Here is a 21,443-nt window from a genome sequence, read left to right on the forward strand (position 1 = left end):
ATGTGACTAGAAGAGAAAATGAATTTGTCATACTTATTTCGATGGTCGCCTCTTCTTTCCTCTGAGAACCACAATTGAAATTGGTATTTCAAGAGATGGCAAGCGACAGCCCCTAGCTGCAACGCGTTACAGTACGCAGTGTATTTGCTTTGTGCGACGACTCTAGAAAAACAAAAGGTAAAACCACTGTTCAGAAACACGGAGAACTTCATCTATCTTGATACTTATCACCCTTCTATGAATAGCCCTGTCCTGAGTGAACACGAACCGGCCAATGCAGCAAAAACATTAACAACCTCCCCTTTATCTTCTCCGGACAGGTGTGGAATAGTTTTATTGCCTTAATGGAATTTTTTTTACCGAAGGACTTTTTGGTCCGTATCCACTTTCGACCCCAAAAGGTCGTCTTGGTTGAGATCTGTTGAAAGGCTTACGCATACCGATACTCTAACAGAAAGAGAAAGTGTGGAGTTGGGTAGTGGTCACAGACATTCAACGCTTGATGTTTGTGTGACGTGCCTCACAACCTCTGCTTGGTCCGCTGATATCTAGAATCACGGATCAAAATATGAAACGCGTTTTGATCATTCTGATAAATTGGTGAAGCGCAAAACGTGTCTTATGGTTAGTTATGCCGGGTCGGGACAACACCTCGTAGACAGCTTTAAAGCCTGCGCGTTGTGTCACATGACGTCACGTCCGGGGGTCCGACATGGGCGCTGATTGGCTGCGATTGCCGCATTAGCGTTCGCGTGGGGCTCGTTTCCTATCATAGTCCCACGCGAACGCTGACGCGGCACTCACATCCAATCAGCGCCTGTGTGGGATGCTCGGACGTGACGTCATGTGACGTAACGCGCACGCCTTAAAGCTGTCAAAAAAGTGTTGGTCGGGGGAGCTTTGGGTGGTTTGTGATGGGTTGCACACCCGACACACTCGTACTTAAACAGAATGGTCCAGCGATATTAAATCTGGTGAGGAGATGATGTGTGTAAAAGTACGTGATTTAGGGAAGTTTCCACGGGTTCCGAAAATACTTAAGGGATTGTGACGTCACATCAGATGACACTATGGCCCCACCTGACACCGTGACGTCATGTAGCACCGTAGCGTTACTGACCCTGTGGCATCGCATGGTATCACGACGTAATGTTAACTGACATCATAACATTACGTGACACTGTAACGTCACCTAACACCCTGACATCACCTGACACAGTGAATATCAAGTGACATTATGACATGCACAGCCACGAAACCATCATGAGCAAGTAAGGTCCGTAGATTGTTCCCATAAAAAACGTCATAAAAAATACAATATAAACAATGTCCAGGTTAAATTCAGTGGGGATATTGGCATCACGTTACTTGAGACACCAAGGCGTGGTCATGTGACGTCCATTTCCCCCTAAATGGTCACATGACATGGTAAAGTGATGGAACTTTCGCCATCTGATTTAACGAGAAAAATGACGTCACGTGACATTTTTCCAGCTGCGTTTAGCGGAAAAATTGATAGCACGTGCATGAGGTCACGTGATGTGGCCCCGTGACGTCAATTTTTACGCTGGAAAATTGACGTGACGGTTTTCGTGACGGTTTGTCTCATCGGCTTCGGCTGATAAAACACTTTCTGCGTTAGAAAGGAAAATGCAGGCAACGTCGGCATGCACAGATGTATTTCGCGTTGCGTAGAAACAAAATACAAGACACCAAGAATGTCAGTGAAATGAACTGTAAAGCTCAACAAACTTTCTAAAGTTTTCCTTTTTTTTTACGTGGCGTTTTAAGGATATTTGCTCATCCGTCTTGTTGTTTTTTTGTTTTTTTTTTTTTTGTTTTTTTTTTTAATAAAACATATTGGGGAATTTTGGGTTTGTTACAACGCACACGTCTCCGAAAAAGCAAAACTATTTTTTTATTATTATTATTTTCTGGTTTCTTGAGGTTTCGATGCTCGGCCGAAGCTCGGTGAACTTTGAATGCGACAGAGTCAGTTGTGCTTTATCGAGTTCCTGGCATTCCAATCCGAGGGTTTATGAACTAATATTGCAATACCGATGACGCTGGGGACAATGTTGGAGGCTCGCAGCCATGATTGAGACGCGATAGAAACTTTCAAGGAAGCAATATGTTTGCAAATAACATTTTATACGTTTACTATATTACTGTACAAAAACAAGAACAAACTTGAGTTTTAACATTTCTTTTATTTTGTTGTAGTCCTTTCCTCTTTCATTCCGAACGCAGCACACGCAATGACCTGGTGTTGGCAATCAACCAGAGCCAAAAGAACATCGTGAATGTCAATTGCAAAGAAGTTCGCAAAATGTGTATTTGACATGTATGTCAGCATTGTCTGGTACTTGTCTATCTTCTGAGACCAGGCCCACATCGGCCAGAGGCCAAACCACTAAGGCGACAGCAGGTTTTTTTTTTTTTCTTCTTTTTTTATTAATACGAAGTCTGCACTTTTGTGTTTTGCAAATTTGTTTCACTTTGGTATTACTTTGCTACTCTTTGTTTGTCGTAAAACCTCCCTACGTTTGATGTTTAATTATTTTTAGTGGTAAAATTAAATTATTTTGTACGACATTACGAATTCATTGCTTGATTATGAACACCATAATCGACTTCTTTGTATTTTGTCGTACGAACCATGGGTCGCCCTCAAAACCTAAGTATTGGTAGTATGGCTCAATGCACAGTACCTACTAATTATGTTATTACGCCGTGATCAAAAATCAGCAAGCTGCTAGTTACGGCATTACCAGTTTAATTCTAATTGCTTTTTTTTTTGTCCCTGTTTTAGTACCGACCATCCACCTCGCCATGCCAACTCATAAAAAAATATAAATAAAATAACAGCCATCAGGAGTTGAAACTGCCCCGAGTTCCAGCCTCATCAAAATGAATCTCCGTCCACAGTAAATACCTTAATAAGGTTACTGGCAGTTTGAGAAACACAGGTGGTGGTGTATACCGGGTGTTTTATTATCACTTGTCGATAAATGAGGTTGCGGCATTAGCCAGTCACAATGCCGAAGGGCCAATAAGGAAGCGAGGAGTGTAGGCATAAAACGTCCCGTAATTTTTAAGCTGCGAGCGATCATAGGAGAATGGATTCGACTTCGCTTATTTCCATTAGCGCAAAGTCCTCCCCAAGCTCTTTTGAAAAACCTGCGCCCTAGGGATTGCGTGAGCATCGCGCTACGCCGCGCGGGAAGAGGGCTGCTGCCGACGCACCGAGATACCGGATTTGCCGAAACAGCAGACACGGCCGCCTCCGCTGTCTCGACGGGTTTCCGCGTCAATAAATGATGCAACCACCCCTCCCAATTCAAAAGGAAAAACATCGCTTAGTCGTTGGAACGGCTTCCAGCCGTTCTAACTACTAAGCGAAAACGTTCGCCGCCAGGGCCACTGAATTTTTCGGACGCTTTGCTCAAAAACCTTCTCCCTTTATTTCCTTATATACGCGCTTGGAGCAAGAGACTCCTGTAAACAGCCAATCGCGGCACGCGACGTCCATAGTCCGAATAGCCGCAATTAACAGTACTTTTCGCGCCACTTTCACGTTGGATACGGATGCATACAAAACCCGAGCGTCACATGAAGTGGTTATTTTGGACAACGCGACTGATCTATACCTATCCTTCTTTCTGTGTTAAGGCTGCTAACATTTGAGATATTATACATTAGCTAAATTTTGACAAAACGACACTGTTTAATTTGCATCGCTTTGAAGGTTGCGCCTATTTCGATGTGGTGCTGCTGCCAAGAAAATCATTTTTTTTATCCTAATTCTGGTCACGTTCGCATATGTGCCAGCATACAGTGTACGATTAAGAAGCTAGTAGCTCAGATTATCGAGGCTTCCAGAGGTTACCTTTAAGTTTTTTTTTCCAGCTTTGACAGACTTCGTGATTTAGTCTATATCAAAATAATCAAACATTTGTTCGTAAGCCTTTTTGTTCGAAATTTTGTCTATATCAAAATACAAAAACATATATACTTATGCCTTTTGTTCAGAAATCATTTTTAATGATCTAGCAAAATAATAGTTTGCCATATTATGAAAAATGGTTTTCGGAAAAAATCACTTGATACATGATGTCGCGTCTATGAACAACACACAATTAATCAGACGCGAAAGGAAGTGATTTGTGACTAAATCATACCAAACACCAGTAGGAGAAAAGTCCAATTAATATAAAAAATTTAAAAACATAATCAAAAATAATTAGAGAAATTATATGAGCTACTACAACACGTCACTCTGTCGCACAAACCGAAATAAAAATCGCTACAAAAACGCCAAAGCGCCACAACGGTATCAATTGAAAGCCCTCAAGTCTTTTCACCATGTCTAGGTTAAAACAAAAAGCTTTAGACCTGTCAGTATCACGTTAAGAGGAATAATTACATGTTGTTTTCCACTTCGAGTTTGGTTTCTACATTTTTTATTCAAAAATAAATAAAAAACGCATTATTTTTTTATAATTGCACATCGTAAAATCTCTGGTCCAAGTAGGGTTCCGTGTTTTCGGTGTTCCTTTTATTTCGAAATCGAGTGTGTTTTTTTGTGTGCGTTTTTACCCGCAGATTTGGTGTTTCTGGGGTGTCAAGTTCCGGGTCGGAAAAACAATTGGCGTTTACCGGGGCTTATGTTTCAGAGGTCAAGACAGGGGAATGGGATTTCCAACCTTTGGAGAATATCGGTATAATCTTAATACTTAGATAACGTGTTTGTGCTTTAAAGAAATGGAAATTGAATAGGTGATGTGGTTCAGAAGGATGAAACTGCCTCACGCACAGTTCAGCGGGAGTTCTATTTAGGGTTAACATAATATGAAACTGTAAGCACAAATTTTCATCCTGCATATGTTTGGGTTTCCTTAGTTGATGTTCGGTTTTCACCAATTTTGGTAAAACCGACTCGTAGGTTAATTTTCGGGGTTTATCGATGTTTACCGAAAACATGGAACCCTAGTTTTAACTAACACCGAACTATTGCGGCAATTCACACCGAGGCCATAAGCTAGAAACTCCGATGGTCATATTTTGTGGTCTCGGAATTACCTATTCGTCAAAAATAACCGGTGCTTAGATTTGCTCGATTCGCGCCGTAGCATGAACACCTACCTGTTGCGTAACTAAAATAAACAACGTTTTGGGAACAAACGAAAAATACAATGATCATTTGATTAGTGAAGTCCTAAAAAAAGTCTTCATCGCGACTTCTTTTTTTATCTCCGTTTTTTTTTTCTTTTTTTTTTTAACAACTCATTCAACTGCTGTGACAGACAGTGACGCTGCTATTCTCTTGTCCTAATCTACTTGCCCTCCTTCTTGTTGTTCTGTTCTATCTTTCGCTCACTAACACACTAGCAGATAAAAAAGCAGAACCCTTGAATAAACGTTCAGTCTGCCTGAGACGTTGTACGAGTCACTTCAGTGGCGACGAAGATGGTTACACTTGCGAAGCGGTGTGGCCGCTGAGGCTGACAACTTGGATTGCCAGACATGGCGGCCTTACTAAGTCCCCCGCAGTTCGAAGAGACAGTGGACAACTGGGACTCGCACAAGTTACGACTGGAAGCCTTTTTTGAGGGGAACGACGTGAGCGACTTCAAGAAGAAACGGGCATTCCTGCTGGCCGCGCTAAACACACGGACGGTCACGGTGCTGAGCAGTCTGTGCGCCCCAGGTAAGGTAAATGACCTCCAGTACGAAGAAGAAGTCACGAAACTGCTTCAGGAGCACTACTCGTCGAGGACGGACGAGATTACGCAGTCGTACTTGTTCTTTTACAAGAAACCAAGAGCCCACGAAACGGTGAAGGATTTCATAGTGGCTATTCGGCAGTTGGCAGACACTTGCAACTTCGGAAGCTTGCTACAGCGAATGTTGCGCGACCACATCGTCTGTGGAATACGGAACCCTGACGTGAGAAGAAGATGCTCACGAAGACGTTGTTGACACTTCTCGCAGTATAGGAAATCGCTCTGGCTGCGGAAATGGCCAAGATCAACGTGCATCAGATGACACGACAACTGAAGCCTGGGGAGGAAGACAACGCGGTGTATGCACTCCACGGCCAACCAGCAGAAAGCCAAGACAACGCCTCGACCAAACGCTTGCAAGAGCAACAGAGAACCTTGCCCAAGGTGAGGAGGAAGCAAGCATGAAGCAAAAGAGTGCAACTTTCGCAACGCGCGGTGCTTCCGCTGTGGCAAGACTGGCCACCCGCGGAACGCTGCTTCACTACCACCTACAATAGAAGTGACCATGGGCGCTAGAATGGTTCGTGTGCGCGGCTCGCAGGAGGGCCAACAACGAAGACACCATGACCAATTAAAAAACCGAATTGTCCCCACGGAGCATGCGGCTACAGTGGAAACCCTACATCCGGTCGTGGAGGGATCAACGGCCTCTACTGGCGACCCCTGCGAAGGGGAGCTGGTCACAGAGCCTTCAAGGATCCTCGTGGATGACACTTTCGTCACCATCACCACTCAGCCACTCAGCTAAAGCGTTCCACCATAGAGTAATATGCACAAGGTAAAGAGCGGACACTGCCATAGGCCCCAGCGGCCCGGATAGACGAGTTACAGCTAGCGCTCCTAGCGGACGGCATTAAACACAATCCAGTTCCGGCTCCTGTCAAGTTAGTTTCGGTTTCGGTTTGGGCGTTTCTGCTCTTTCTCCGGTACCCTTCTCTTTCTCCCTTCTCTTTCTCTCCTTCTTGCGTCGCTCCTCGCTACGCTCTCGGGAGCTCTTCGGCTCCCGGAGCCGCTGCTTCTTTTTTTTTACGTTAACGCAGTTTTATTTTAGTTTTTACGATATAATCCGTGCTAATAATGTAAAACAAAATTTCTAATTCACAAAACAGATGCGTATATCTTTTTTTTGTACTGTTAAACATTGAAGTCACACAGCCTCCACATTGACTCCTGACTGGTGGAGCATTTTGGGGTCAACAACAGGAAATGGTTCAAAAATATTTTATTGGACCACATTCGTAAATACATGATTTACTTCAGACGCTCTGTATGTTTTATTAGAAACAGATACTAATACTGACAAAACTAAATGAATATGAAGGAGCTCGGCATATCGTACACTTCATAATAGATTTTTAGCGGAACCAAGTTAACAAAACTTTTCCACATGGATCATGCTGAATGGTGCAATCGCTTTCACGCCGACTCGGGCTCGGCAAGTTAAGTCAAGAAATAAATGAGACATCGCTATCATTACCAGTCATAAGAGTATATTAAGAGTGCACACTGCAAAGCGCACAGCGAAGAGTGCGAATTCCCAAATTCCGGCTATTATAAAAGATACGAATTGGCATAGCCTGAAACACACTGCGGGTGAGCCAGTACGAAACACTGAGAACTCTATTCGGAATCTGATAATATTCAACGTTCCTAAACATTCCTCGAAATACATTTGATCAGAAGGAAAGTATGGCTAAAAAAGAAGCGGCTAAAAAACTATAGACAGTGAATACAAAAGTGGATACATTTTCGTTCTAATATCCATAGCTTCTATACACTAATTCCCATAAAAATTCTGTAGAAAGCGGATAAATACTTTTGCAAAAGGACCGTGATAAACAATTGCTGGAAATGAGGGAAATAAATTTTTCAAGTGCTAGCTACACCGCTCAAATAGTACGCACTTTCCGTTTCTGATTTGGCAACCACCTCCGTTAATACACTATTAATAGTTAAACTTGTCTAGTTGCTTTACAGCAACTGAAGAGTGTAAACAAACTTTGTCCAGGTTCCCGTTAAGAAATCGAACACGCCAACACAAGCGTATTCTGCAAAATAGTTTTAAAAACCCTTTGTGGCACTCTGAGCAATGCCTAAACTACCCAGACCTGAAAGTGTGCGATACAAGACAGCACACACTCCTCAAACATGCGCCACACTCTCTATTACGGCAAGAAAGCGATTTTCTAATTGCTGAATGAAACTAAAGGCAGCCTGGGATGGTATATTAGATTCCCGAAGAGCTTTCCAGGCACGTGATATGCTTTAAGCATAAGTAAGTACTGGTGAGGCCTGGCCAAACTGTCAGACTCTTCCCTCAGCGGCTGAGAAAAGCCACAGCTGTGGGTTCAGTTCAAGGAAATGCTTGATCAAATAGCCCCTCACGTAACAAGTGGATGAGTCATCAAATATGTTAGACCTGATGTCTGATGTCAGCTCAGAAATATCCTTGAGTGGCAGGAAGTTATCAATTGGAAGACATTCCACATTGGCTGCAATTGAACTTTCATGGTGAAAAAATATTGGCAACTCCTTCAGGAGGTCAGCCTTGTCAACCTCTACGTTTCCATTGTTTGACAGTTCGAACAGTACAATCATCCCTATCTGTTTCAGTCCTGAGGTTAACTGATACACCTTTGGGTTAATATTGCAGCCCTGCATTTGTCATATAGCTCCAAAAATGTTCTCAAGTGGGTCTTGCTGCAGCCGTCGTGTAAGTAAGAACATAAAGTCATGGCTATTTGAAAGCTCCTAATAGTAACATGCCACCTTATGATGGGTTTGTGGCTGCATCCTACTTTCGAACTTCCATGCTGAAATCCATCCGAGTTGCAGGTGAAGGAAATCAAATACCTCAGATTCTCCTTTCAGAATCATATGATGCAACTTCGGCCTTGTCTTCTTGAATTATGAGCTATTTAGAAAGCTGTCCATTCTATCGCAGAAGTAGGCTGTAGCCATGGCTGCCTCAGGAAGGTCCTTGGCCTAAACAATGAATAGGATTGTAAGACAGACTGAGGCACGCATTACCTGTGCGCCACGTTTTACTTTTATGTCATTGAAAGGATTTTGAAAAATGTGTCTCTCAGTAAGTTTTGGAGCCAATCACAACCTCATCTCATGGGTAAAACGATAAAGTTTAACAATATGGGACCACTCAATGACCTCATTTCCAATGCAAACTTTGTGTGCTTGGAGATTGTTCCTGGTTGTTTTGATAAGGTGTGGAACATCAAAGATAAAGTAAACATATTCGTTATGAACTTCAAAAAACACGGCTTACCCACAGACACACCTAGTTTGTTGGCCAAGCTTACGTTTGAAGCCCCTTGATCACAGACCAAAGCCTTTACTGTGAAACCAGTATTAAGCTCTTGCAATGAGAGAAATGAGGAGACTACGGATAACAGAAAACGGTGTTGAAGTGTGCACAACAGTGTATGCAACTGGCTGAACCCACCTCCTGGAAATTCCAGAGAGCACAACACAACACCAAGTATCTATCTGAAACACCGTTCAACACCGTCATCTGTAAATCCATGGACAATGTCATTTGCAGAATCAAAAGTCAAGTCCCTTTTCAAAGAAATCTCATCGAAAATAAAGGTGCACACACGACTAATAATTGGGGTTGTGTGTATGTTTGTAAAGCCTAGAACTTGGCCTGCCTCAAAGGGCGACGAGCCTCCCAGCTGTAGATGAGCAATTTAGCCAGTGCGGCACAACCGCTAGCCTGGGGTCTTTAACGTGCATCACGCGATTGCAGCCCGACAGCCCGACGGAAACAATAGCGCGAGAAACTCAAGCCGCTCGGCTCCACAAACTCACGCCGAGCATGCGAGCACGCAGGCAGTCATGCGTCACCTTGTTTGATGCAAAGCCAACCGAACACGCTGCAGCAGAAAGCACAAACGGACGGCACGAACGGCATGGACGAACGACGGACGAGCGGAGGCCATGCAGAATGATGCTGAGGCGACGGCGTGCAGGCAAGCAGGCACACGGCAGGCCGTGGCAGGCGCCATTCCTCACGTGATTTTTGTGACGTATCAAATTAAAACTATTTAGTCGTTTTGAGTACTTTAAATATTTCTAAAGCATAACAATTTCAAAAATGAATACTTCTCACGGAAAGAGCTCTAACCAATTTTAAACAAATTACAGAAAAGCGCCACTTAGCGGAGGGCATCAAACGCACTATCTGGGCCGCGAATCGGCTTCTGTGTCCTTTCTTTCCGTTTACTATATTACTCCATGGTTCTACCAGAAGACGGAAGCTACCAGACCGTTACTCACCTTAAAGGTTGAGGAGTGCTGGGACAGACAGTGACACTGCTATTATCTTATTTATTTATTTATTTATTTATTTATAAATACTACATACTCCAATTTGGAGACATGGTAGGAGTGAAACACTTCAAATATACAGAAAACAACAATCCAACAGCCGACAGTGCCTAAAAAAAAAAAAATGAACAATGGGCTTTTATGTAGATACAGCTCAATGCATAAATACAAAGATCAACCACGCCAATCATATAATAGAGCAACAAGGTACACAAGAAAGAAACAAAAGAATAGGGCCTACATATCACAATCACAGCTCCATAACACACACTGAGCAGCGGAAAAATAAAATTAAAGGTAGTTGTTTAAGCGTTATACAAATTCTGGCGAGCTGAGAGATTAACAATTTCCTCGGGTAACTTGTTCCACTCATTCACCGTTCGCGGAAAAAATGAGTACTTAAAAGCATCTATTCTGCAGCTAAACTCGGCGAAGGCTCTGATATTTCGATTTCTGGAAGGATATCTAGGAACCCCAAGTGGTGTTATGTACAAAGTTTTATCCAGGTTTACATGACCGGAACTTAAACTGAACATAAACTTCAATCTGTCCACCTTACGTCTATGCTGCAATGTAGGCAAGCCTGCAAGGTCATAAAGGGCTGAGACTGAGTCAAGACGACCATATTTGTTAAAAATAAAACGGAGTGCTCTTTTCTGTACACTTTCAAGTAAGGAAATATTTTGTGCAGTGTAGGGATCCCATACGATTGCAGCATATTCGAGAGTAGAACGAATAAATGTCTTGTAAGCGGTCAGTTTAATATCCACACTAGCTTGTTTGAAATTTCGACGCAAGTACCACAGTTTCGACAGCGCCTTACGCACTATGTAGTTAACATGAGCATCCTTATCCTAATCTACTTGCCCTCCTTCTTATTGTTCTTTCTTTTCCTCAGTGACACACTAGCTGATAAAAAGAAGCAGAGCTTTTGAATAAACGTTCAGTCTGCCCGAGATGTTGTACGAGTTACTTCAAACTAATCACGATAAATAATCGATATTGATTATAATGTCAGTGGCTATACGGAGGGAACGTTCGTCTGCTTCTTTTGCAAGGGTTGTGATGACGTCAGAGCGCCGAGCCCTAATTGCCTCTGATCGAAAGATAGTCGGTAGACCTCAAAGCAAGCTGCCCTTGAGGTGTACTACTATCCTTCAATAAGAGCCGATCGGGGCTCGCCGTTCTGACACCACCACAACACCCGCAAAAGAAGCAGACGGACTTACATTCCGCACAGAACAACACGCTGTTTACAAAAAGGCTCGCGTTTGCCCACACCAGTGCGCGTCCATAGAAACAAAATTATCAAGAAGTGAAGCGTCTGCGCATGCGCCGTGCCTACAGCAGCGCCACTACAGAAATTTGACGTCAGAGTTCAGTTGGTCCATAGTTGTTGACATCTTAAGAAACGCAAAACCCGACGTGTCCCCCCGAGTCAAATTACTGCCTTGCAGCAAGTTAGATTGCCGTAACATGGACAAGAGAACCGACGAACGAATCGAAAAGCTACAAGCCTGAACGTAATAAGTTACGTATTGTGTTTTTAAAGAGCAGGTACCCATAGGCAACATCAGTCCACTCAAACACAAGCAAAAGAGACGCATCCGTGCAGTCCGAACGTTCTTAGTTTTGTGTAAATAATTTTATAGTGTGGAAGGTTAGGCGGGGAGACGCGAGTCTGCCCCACGGTGTGAGATATAAATATAGGTGTGGAAAGCGTGCGTTTTGCACCTGGCAAAGTCCTCTCTTCGCCTTGCTTGCCAGCGGCGCCACCAAATGACTCTTCGGTACGCGGCTAGTGGCAGGCTGTCGCGGGCCCGGTTCTTCATGTTGCTCCATAGGGAACATGCTTGTTTTCGACGTCGTTTACTGGGTGCCCCACGTCATGTATAACTTGGTACTTGCATTGCCCCTGTTGCTCAGACACTGCTTGTCTCAGACCTTAGTTTCGTCCCTCAACGACGGCAATAAGAGTTTTGTAAACGCTTTGAAGCGGAGAGATCTCTGGTGCGGTGCTCAAGCCAGTGTCCTTCAAGACAAGAGCAGACGCTCTGAACGGAAAGAGCGCGTGCCCGGGTGCCCTGGACACGAGACACTTCTTTATGCATTAGCATTCGTACCCACATAACATAGAAAGGCTGACGGCGTCCGTCTGTGGACCAAACAGTGGAAAGGGAAGCGCACCGCGTAAAAAGGAGAAGAATAGTGAAGGCACAGGGACGAGAGGCAGTCGACGTCATGGGGCGGAAGCCAATGCGCGCTCGGATGCGGGAGAGAGTCTGAACTTGCAGGTGTGCGAAACGCGTATGCCTTGGTTTGAGCTACAAAATGGAGTGTGAACCAAGTACTAGCGCTGCTCCAAGTAAGCGGTGAAATAAGACGGATCGTGAACGAAGGAGACGGGCTGCCAAAACCGATGAAGAGCGAAAGCAGCGTCAGGCAGCGGATGTCGCTGCTAAGCGTGCAAGGCGGATGATCGATACAGAGGAGCGGAAGCAGCGGCTAGCTCAACTGGCCGTATTTCACCCAGCCGAGCTTAACACCGATCGTCTCGGAGCCCGAAAGGAGGCCGCGATACTGCGTTACCACAGCTACCCGTAACCGACGTGATCAACTTCAAGAGAGAGCTTGTACTAGAGCACTGCACGGACCGGAATTTCCAGTCCCGGCCCGACCCGTCCCGACCCGGCCCGGTAGAGGCACGGCCAGGGCCTGGCCCGAGCCCGATAGAATATTTAAATTCTAGGCCCGGCCCGGCCCTGTCCGGAAGAGACATTGCCCGGGCCCGGCCCGGGCCCGGAGCCCGGACCGAGCTCGACAACATTTTTTTTTTTTTTTTAATTTAAGCCTGAGCCCGGCCCGAGCCCGACAGATTATATACATGAGCCCGAAAAGGTTTGCAGGCTTTAACCTAAAAACTGTCTAAGCATAAAGAGAGCATATTTAATATAAATTTCTTCAAAACTTAAACCATTTTTTTTTTGACACGATGAATATGTTGATTTAGAAGATGCATTTTCGAGAATATGAGTGAAATATGCAGTTCATAAGTGATTTTGAGAAAGTGGCAAATATTAAATTTATGCGTCTCTTGTAGGGACATTGGGCTTTTTGTTGTTTAAATCGTTTCATGCATTTTCTAAAGGTTGTATGAGCATAAAATTGTCTATGGTAGTCAGCTTATCTTTGGTGGCATAGTAAGGCCTCCTGCACAAAAAACTGCAAAGTCAAGCTCGCAATTTGTTTTTTTTTACTGCTCTTTTCTTTTTTTTTTTTTTTTTTTTTTGAAAAGCAGGGTAAAAAGACATTTTTGTTGTACCCTGCGACTGGAGTGATCTCGTCTTCTTGACCGCACTCTCCCATTATGCTAGAGGAATCCATGCGTTGCTTTTTATCCACGTGAAAATTTTCCAAATGCAGGCTGTCCTTTTTTTTTTTTTTTTTGAGCAGCGCCGTGGTGATTTTGCATTTCGCTTGTTTGTTTTCATTGAACCTAAAAGATCAATGAGCACACTTTTTGTTATAAACAATTTAGAATTTGCAGCACACGACTGCCCTGCAACGGCCCGGGCCGGCCCGGGCCGGCACGGCCCGAAAAATATTTTGGTCAGGCCGGAGCCCGGCCCGGTCCCGAGAAAATGCATGCTACCCGTCCCGAGCGCGGTTAGCGGGCCGGGCCGGGCCGGGCTCGGGCCTTCGGGCCGGGCCGGGCTAGAGCTAGAGTGTACTAGAAAGTACGAGTGGGACGAGCTACAGGCTCCACTCATGCTTTCAGTTGCACCTCAATATGTGGAAAGAGATCAGGTGAAACCAAGCAACTTCGATCACAGCGCCACCTTCGCTGCGATCGAGCAACGACACAGGTCAAGGTCATATGGGCAATATAGACTCTTAGGGGCTATATTGTATTTTTTTATGATTTTGACGTCAGAGGTAACGTCAAAGCACCACGACACGACGACGTGACGTTGCGACGAGCCACAACGTCATCGTCGACGACGACGTCACGCGACGCCAAGATGTTGTCGTAAAGGCTAGCCCACATGGTGCGCTTTTCTCCGCGTCTGCGTCGCGTCTGCGCCTGCGCTTTTTCGTCACTTCCGGCGCCGGGACGAAACGCAGCGTTTTTTGGCGCATTCCGGCGTATCTGGAGGAGCCAGATATTTTGCGTCCACGCGTCGCGTCTCGCGCTGCGTCCAGAAGGCAACAACCAATGAACCGCCGCGTTCACTAGTTGCAAGGAGCGTTTGAATTTTCTCCACTGTAGGACTGTAGTTTTCGCCACGGACCTCGCGACAAAGGCGATAATAATAATAATAATAATAATAATAATAATAATAATAATACTTTTTATTTGCACATATTGCGATACCCACTCGGCAGCGTGCGAGGATAGGCAAAAAGGTTGAGACCCTTACGCAGGTGGGCCTGCTAGCCCGCCGCCAAGTAGGGAAAGGGATACGGGAAAGGAAAATAAATAAGAACACTCAGAAAAGAAAGATACACACACAAAAACGGGTAGCAGCCCTGTGCCATTCCAAGGCAGAGCGCACGCGCGCACGCACACACACACACACCCGCGCGCGCGGAGTTTACAAAATTTGCACGCTCGCGGCCTTAAATAAAAACGGCTTTTAGGCGCCGCCAACGGTAGCAGCAGGGCGAACATGGGTATTTACGTCCTTCCCCCCGCGGACATCAGTTTATCATACCTTTTACACTACTCCAGGGAATCCTCTCTGCTCCGCGGGAGAGGCTGACGCTGCTTCAGCGGAACAGAGAGGACCTAGCGAAGTACAAAAGCGTCCTGCACTCTGGCAGGCCAAATGTAAAGAATACAAGGACACCGAGAGACAAAGGTAAAAAATTAATACTACCGGCAACAACCGCAACAACGTAACCTCTGTAGCGACCAGCGGCCAGCTGCAAATGTTTTGGCGCGGGCGATGGTGATGCCAATGGCGTATCGAAACGTGGATGAGGCGTACGCACTAAAAAGGATGAAAATTAGTGAAATTGAGCTTCAATGCGATTTCTGTAATAAACATGACTGCTTACTATTACTAAAATTAAATATTACGGCATGTAGCCATCATTTACCGCGCGATTTCTATTTAATGTTTGCTTTTGTTTCTTAAGCGCGTCTGGCTACGTTGCGCAGACGCTTTGGAAACGCAGACGCGAAGCGCTGCACGGTAGCGCTGCGTGTGGTTTGACTGGTCGCACGCGTCCTGCTTAGCGCGCGCGCCAAGCCGAGACGCGCGTCTAGACGCACTGAAAAACGCGCCATGTGGGCTAGCCTTAAGGCCGTCGCGACATCCCGTCGCGTCGAGGACGACGCCGTTTCGCGACATCAAGTACCCGTTGTAACGCAGTCGTGACATCGCGTTGAAGACAACGCCGTTACGTGACATCAAGTCGCCGTTGTGACGCGGTCGTGACATCGCGTCGCGTTGAGGACGACGCCATTACGCGACATCAAGTCGCCGTTGCAACGCGGTCATAACGTCGCGCACCACGTCGAGGACGACGTGGACGGGGTCGTCGAGGACGACGTGGACGGGGTCGTCGATGCCGACGTTGACGTCGACGCCCCACGCAACGTCAAACATCGATATGACGTCACGTTAGCGTCATCCTGACGTCATCGGTAACGTCAACGTCCCAACGAAGCCTTGACGGCGTGTAACGTCATCGCCTTCGCCAGCACCAACGTCGACGCGCGGTCACGACAAAGCCCTGGCGTCGCGTGACGTCGTTAAGACTTCATCGACGATGACGTCAACTTCGACGCCCTGAAGTTTTTGGGACATCTTTGTGACGTCGAGTTGCGTCATGTCGACAACGACGTCGACGAACTGACATCAAAGCGTCCTTATGACGTCGCATTCACAAGGACGCCGTCATCTTGACGTCCCGTGACGTTGTCGTCGTCGTCGTCATCAACGTCAACGCTGACACCGTCGTCGTTGTCAACGCAATATGACGTCCGAACGCAATCTTGATGTCGTGTAACGCTCTTTGTCAACGTCGATGACGACGTTGACGTCAAGGCGTCGTCCTGATGTCGCATGACGTTGTGACAACAAGTCTGGTCGCGGTGACTTTATGTACGTGACGTCTGAAGTCTAGGTTCTATAAAAGATTTAGTCCGGCGCTCTATTGTTTCTATGACCTTGACTAGAGCCACCCTATATGGCAGCGTAGCTGCCAGAGTAGCGACACGACGCAAAATTATCTAGATACACGACGTCAGAAGCGCCTATAGTGATCTCCATTTTGGGCCTGGGAGGTTTCTATGGTAACCGTACTGCTAGCGACGCCGGGCGGCAACCTTTATGTAGTCGATATCTCCATTCGTTAATTGAAAAGTGGTAAAAGACCTAAAAGGCGCTTTGCATGGCGGTACGGCACGGGCCTCTGGAGGAGCGGTGTCTGTTTCTTCTGTGAAATGAGACGATTTGCAGCGTGCACGGACAAGGCGAGTGGATGGCGGCGGCTTCGTGTGACGAACGTACCGTCCTTGCACTTTCGGACTTCGCTCCTATGGAACAAAATCCGATTACGCCGCTCACGACAGGACGATTGCCTTGGGAAATGACTGCTGCTCGACTGCCCCATAGTAAGAGAATGTATGCTTAGCACCATACTTCTTCAAGACCCATTCATTCGAGATGAGATTATCTCACCGACTGGCGGGGACCGACGTCGACGATGGTATCACCCTCGTTTTGGGGTGATGAACAGTCGACGAGGTGAAACCAAGAAGGACAGCACGGTGATCTACAGAGGATTGTTAACGCCATCAAAAAATACGGACGTCGGATATGAGGTGTTCTTGCCGACAGGCTAAGTGGTCGTTCGGAAGTTTACCGGCATGCAAAATGTCAATATTTTTATCTGGCGTAGCACGTATACCCGTGTTAAAGGGGCCATAAAATGATTTTTTAACTACTTCTTCCTTAACTTGAATCCTCAACTGAAAAGAGAATAGTGTAATCACGCGGTCGTGACATGCTAGGGCACAGGTGGGATGACCCCAAGCTTCCACCGTGCTTTTTAAGCACACCATAGAACTTGTCATTCGCAAGTGCACTCATGTGCACTCATTGGCCACGAACGCGAATTCAAATATTCATCGACAAATTGATTGTTGACGAGCGCATACGTCCGAGTGACGCAGTTTTCGTGTCAAATGCGTGAGCTGCGGTAGGCTGGCGTCATTTTGGCTTTTGTAGGCATTGCAAAGAGGATATTTAGAACCATACACACATGATGATAGCATCATGGCACACGGATATTAATGAGTACAAAACGGGCCCAGCTACAAAAAATAAATATTGCACTCGTGAAAAATAATTGTCTGTAACTTGTTAATTACAAAGACGAACACACCTCTGAGCATATAAAATTAATAGTGTGTGGTGATGCATTCTTATAGAGCAGGTCATTTCATATACGTCATTTGAGCAAACGCCTGCTTGTCACTTCAAAAAAAAAAAAACAGTGCGATCAAATGCAAGCTATTGCAACGAAAGGACGTTTATCAAAGTCTTCAGAACTTTCAATTCATAAAATCGTCGATTAGTACAAAAGGTTAAAGGTCGCAGGCGCTTCCTCGCTTAAAGTTGCTGTGATTATTCGGTGACCCAGGGCTGAAACAACTTCCCCTAAGCCCTACACACGACGTATACCTTTCGTTACGATTCTCAGAAATTCCAACATTCAAAGGAAGCTAGAAAATGCGAAAATGTTATCCTAAAAGCTATATCGTAATATTGTTGATTAGTACAAGACGTAAAGATCGCAGGAGCTTCCTCGCTAAAAGTTTTGTGATTACGCGGTTACCTGGGGCTGAAGCAACGTCCCCAAGGTCCAACATGCGACGCATACAATTCGCATTGATTCTCAGACATTCCAACGTTCAAACAAGGCTAGGAGTATGCGAAAATTGTATGCAAAATGTCTTATCGATCCTCGAACACATCCAGGAATACGAGCACCGCTACGGCGATATGACTGATGCTGTCGCACAGGTGCTAATATCCAGAGTGATCTTGCACAGAAAAGGCATAAAGTCACATTCTTTCAGATCTTCATGTTATACCCGCGTCAGAGAGCATGACGAAGTCCGAAATCGTCGGCAAGCAGCGGCACATTACGACTACCGCGCACCGAACAAACTCGTATCCACCAGCTCTGGGCGCTGCCATGTTACCGGTGACATCACGGCTCTTGCGAGGTCACGTGACGAGTAGTCACTCGGTTGCTAAGGAAACCGAGCCAGCTCAGCTCGTTGCTATGGTACCGCGTGTGACCAATCACGGTGAGAGGCGGCACAGGGAAAAGCGTGGCGCTACTCTGGCAGCTACGCTGCCATATCGAGTGGCTCTAACCTTGACCAGTGTGCCGGTCGAGCTTGGTTTTGGAACGAAACACATTTTTCATAAAGAACGGTTAATCCAACAAACAACTTCGCTCGTAGCGCCCTCTCGGGCGCTACGAGCGAAGTGGCTTGTGCTAACCGTTTTTTTCCACATGCGGAGGTATCTAAATAGCACTCCGGTGGCTCCACTCGTTCTTTCTATTACACTCTACTAGAGCCACTCTATGTGGCAGCGTAGCTGCCAGAATAGCGACACGACGCAAAATTATCTAGATGCACGACGTCAGAAGCGCTGATAGTGATCTCCATTTTGGGCCTAGGAGGTTGCCATGGTAACCGTGCTGCTAGCGACGCCGGGCGGCAACTTTTTTCTAGTTGATATCTTCATTCGTTTATTGAAAAGTGGTAAAAAACGCTAGGCATGGCGGTACGGCATGGACCTCTGGAGGCACGGTGCCTGTTTCTTCTGTGAAGTGAAACGAGTCGCAACCCGGGGACTGTCGGGCGGCGAGAGCTGCTAAGTATCGTAGGTGTACAGACAAGGCGAGTGGTTTTCCGTGCTACCGGGATGGCGGCCGCTTCGTGGAACGTACGTGCCGTCCTTGTGCTTTCGGACTTCGCTCCTATGGAACAAAATCCGATTATGCCGGCCACGACAGGACGATTCATATGACTGTTGCTCGACTGCCCCATAGTAAGCGAATGTATGTTTAGCATCATAATTCTTCATGACCCCAATCATTCATTGATGATGAGATTATCTCACCGACTGGCGAGGAGCGACGTCGACGACGGTCTCACCCTCGTTTGGGCGATAATAGTTGACGGGGTCAAACCAAGGACAGCATGGTGGTCTCCAGAGGATTGCTAACGTCATCAAAAGAGACGGACGCCAGATATGAAGCGTTCTTGCCGACAGGCCAAGTGGTCGTCCGGAAGCTTATCGGCATGCTAAAAGTCTGTGTTTTTATCTGGTGTAGCACAGATATCCGTGTTAAAGGGGTCATGAAATGATATTTTAACATCTTCTTCCTTAGCTGGAATCCTCAACTCAAAAGCGAACTGTGAAATCACTCGGTCGTGGCATGCTAGGGCACCGATGCGATCACCCCAAGCCTCCACCCTGCTTTCTAAGCACACCATAGAATTTGGCACTCGCAAATGATGATAGGTTCCGTCAGGGCACTCATTGGCCACGAACGCGAATTCAAATATTCGTCGACGAATCGATTGTTGACGAGCGTATAGGTCCGAGTGGCGCAGTTTTCGCGTCGAATGCGTGAGCTGGGGTCGACTGACGTCATTTTCGCCTTTGTAGGCATTGCAAAGAGGATATTTAGAACCATACACACATGATGATAACATCATAGCACACTGACGTTAATGAGCGCAAAACGGGCCCAGCTACAGAAAATAAATATTACACTCGTAAAAAAATAATTATGTCTGTAACTTGTTAATTACAAAGACGAAAACACCTCTGAGCATCTACGTTTACTAGTATGTGTTGATGCATTGTTATATAGCAGGTCATTTCATATACGTCATCTGAGCAAACGCCAGCTTGTCACTTACAAAAACAAACAAACAAAAAACACCACGATCAAATGCAAGCCATTGCAACGAAAGTTGCAATGGCTTGCACTGACTGAACTGACAATTCGTACAATCGTCGATTAGTACAAAAGGTTTAAGATCGCAGGAGCTTCCTCCCTAAAAGTTGCTGTGACTACCTATTCGGTGACCCAGGGCTGAAACAACTTCCCCTGGGCCTTACACGCGACGTATACCTTTCGTTTTGATTCTAAGAAATTCAAACTTTCAATGGAAGCTAGAAAAATTCGAAAAGTTTATCCTAAAAGCTATATCGTAAAACCGTCGACTAGTACAAAACGTAAAGTTCCCAGGAGCTTCCTCGCTAAAAGTTACTGTGATAATGAGGTTACCTGGGGCTGAAACAACTGTCCCAATGTTCAACATCCGACACATACATTTTGCATCGATTCTCAGACACTCCAACGTTGAAACAAACCTAAGAGTATGCGAAAACTGCATGCTAAAAGTCTTCCGATCCTCGAATACATCCGGGAATCCGAGTACTGATGCTGTCGCACAGGTGCTAAAATCCCGAGCGATGTTGCACAGAAAGGGTATAAAGTACCATTCTTTTAAATCTTCACGTTATACCTACGTCAGAGAGCACGAAGAACCCCGAAATCGTCAGCAAGCTGCGGTACATCACGACTCCGCGCCCAACAAGCTCGCATCCACCAGCTCCGGGTGCTGCCATCCTACCGGTGACATCACAGCTCTTGCGAGGTCACGTGACGACTAGTCACTCGGCTGCTATGTAAACCGAGCCGGCTCGGCTCGTTGCTATGGTACCGCGTGTTACCAATCGCGGTGCGAGGTGGCATAGGACAAACCATGGCGCTACTCTGGCAGCTACGCTGCCACTTACAGTGGCTTTAGGCCGGGCCCTTGCAGTGCTCTAGCTTGTACTCCTCTTCTACTCGTTCAGAAGCGAGGTAAACATTTTAGATGGTTACAAAAAAATAAAGGAAGATCCATTGGTGGATCCTTAGGGAATACGTTAGCATGACCCTTGGGAATCGCCGCACGCGTACCTCTTTGTATAAACTCTAGCACTGGCCCCGCAACGAAGCCAAGAAAGCAGCAAAAAATAGAAGAAGCAAAAGAAAAAGCTAAAAGAGAAAGCCAATACAGAAAAGTGAAGGGGTCGGTGTTAGCGTTTCCTAATGAGGGACGTGTAGGCGTTTCCCAAGTATAATGATAACTCATTCCCTAGAGATCCGGCAATAGATCTTGCTTTAACTTTTTTTTTTCTTCGGTGCGTCGTCTGGATGGCGGAGACGCTGTCGACTGAGGCTACTCGGGAAAGCGCCAATGGGACTTTATCT

This window comes from Ixodes scapularis, unplaced genomic scaffold (assembly GCF_016920785.2).
Source record: "Ixodes scapularis isolate PalLabHiFi unplaced genomic scaffold, ASM1692078v2 PGA_scaffold7__128_contigs__length_106722199, whole genome shotgun sequence".
Taxonomy (NCBI): domain Eukaryota; kingdom Metazoa; phylum Arthropoda; class Arachnida; order Ixodida; family Ixodidae; genus Ixodes; species Ixodes scapularis.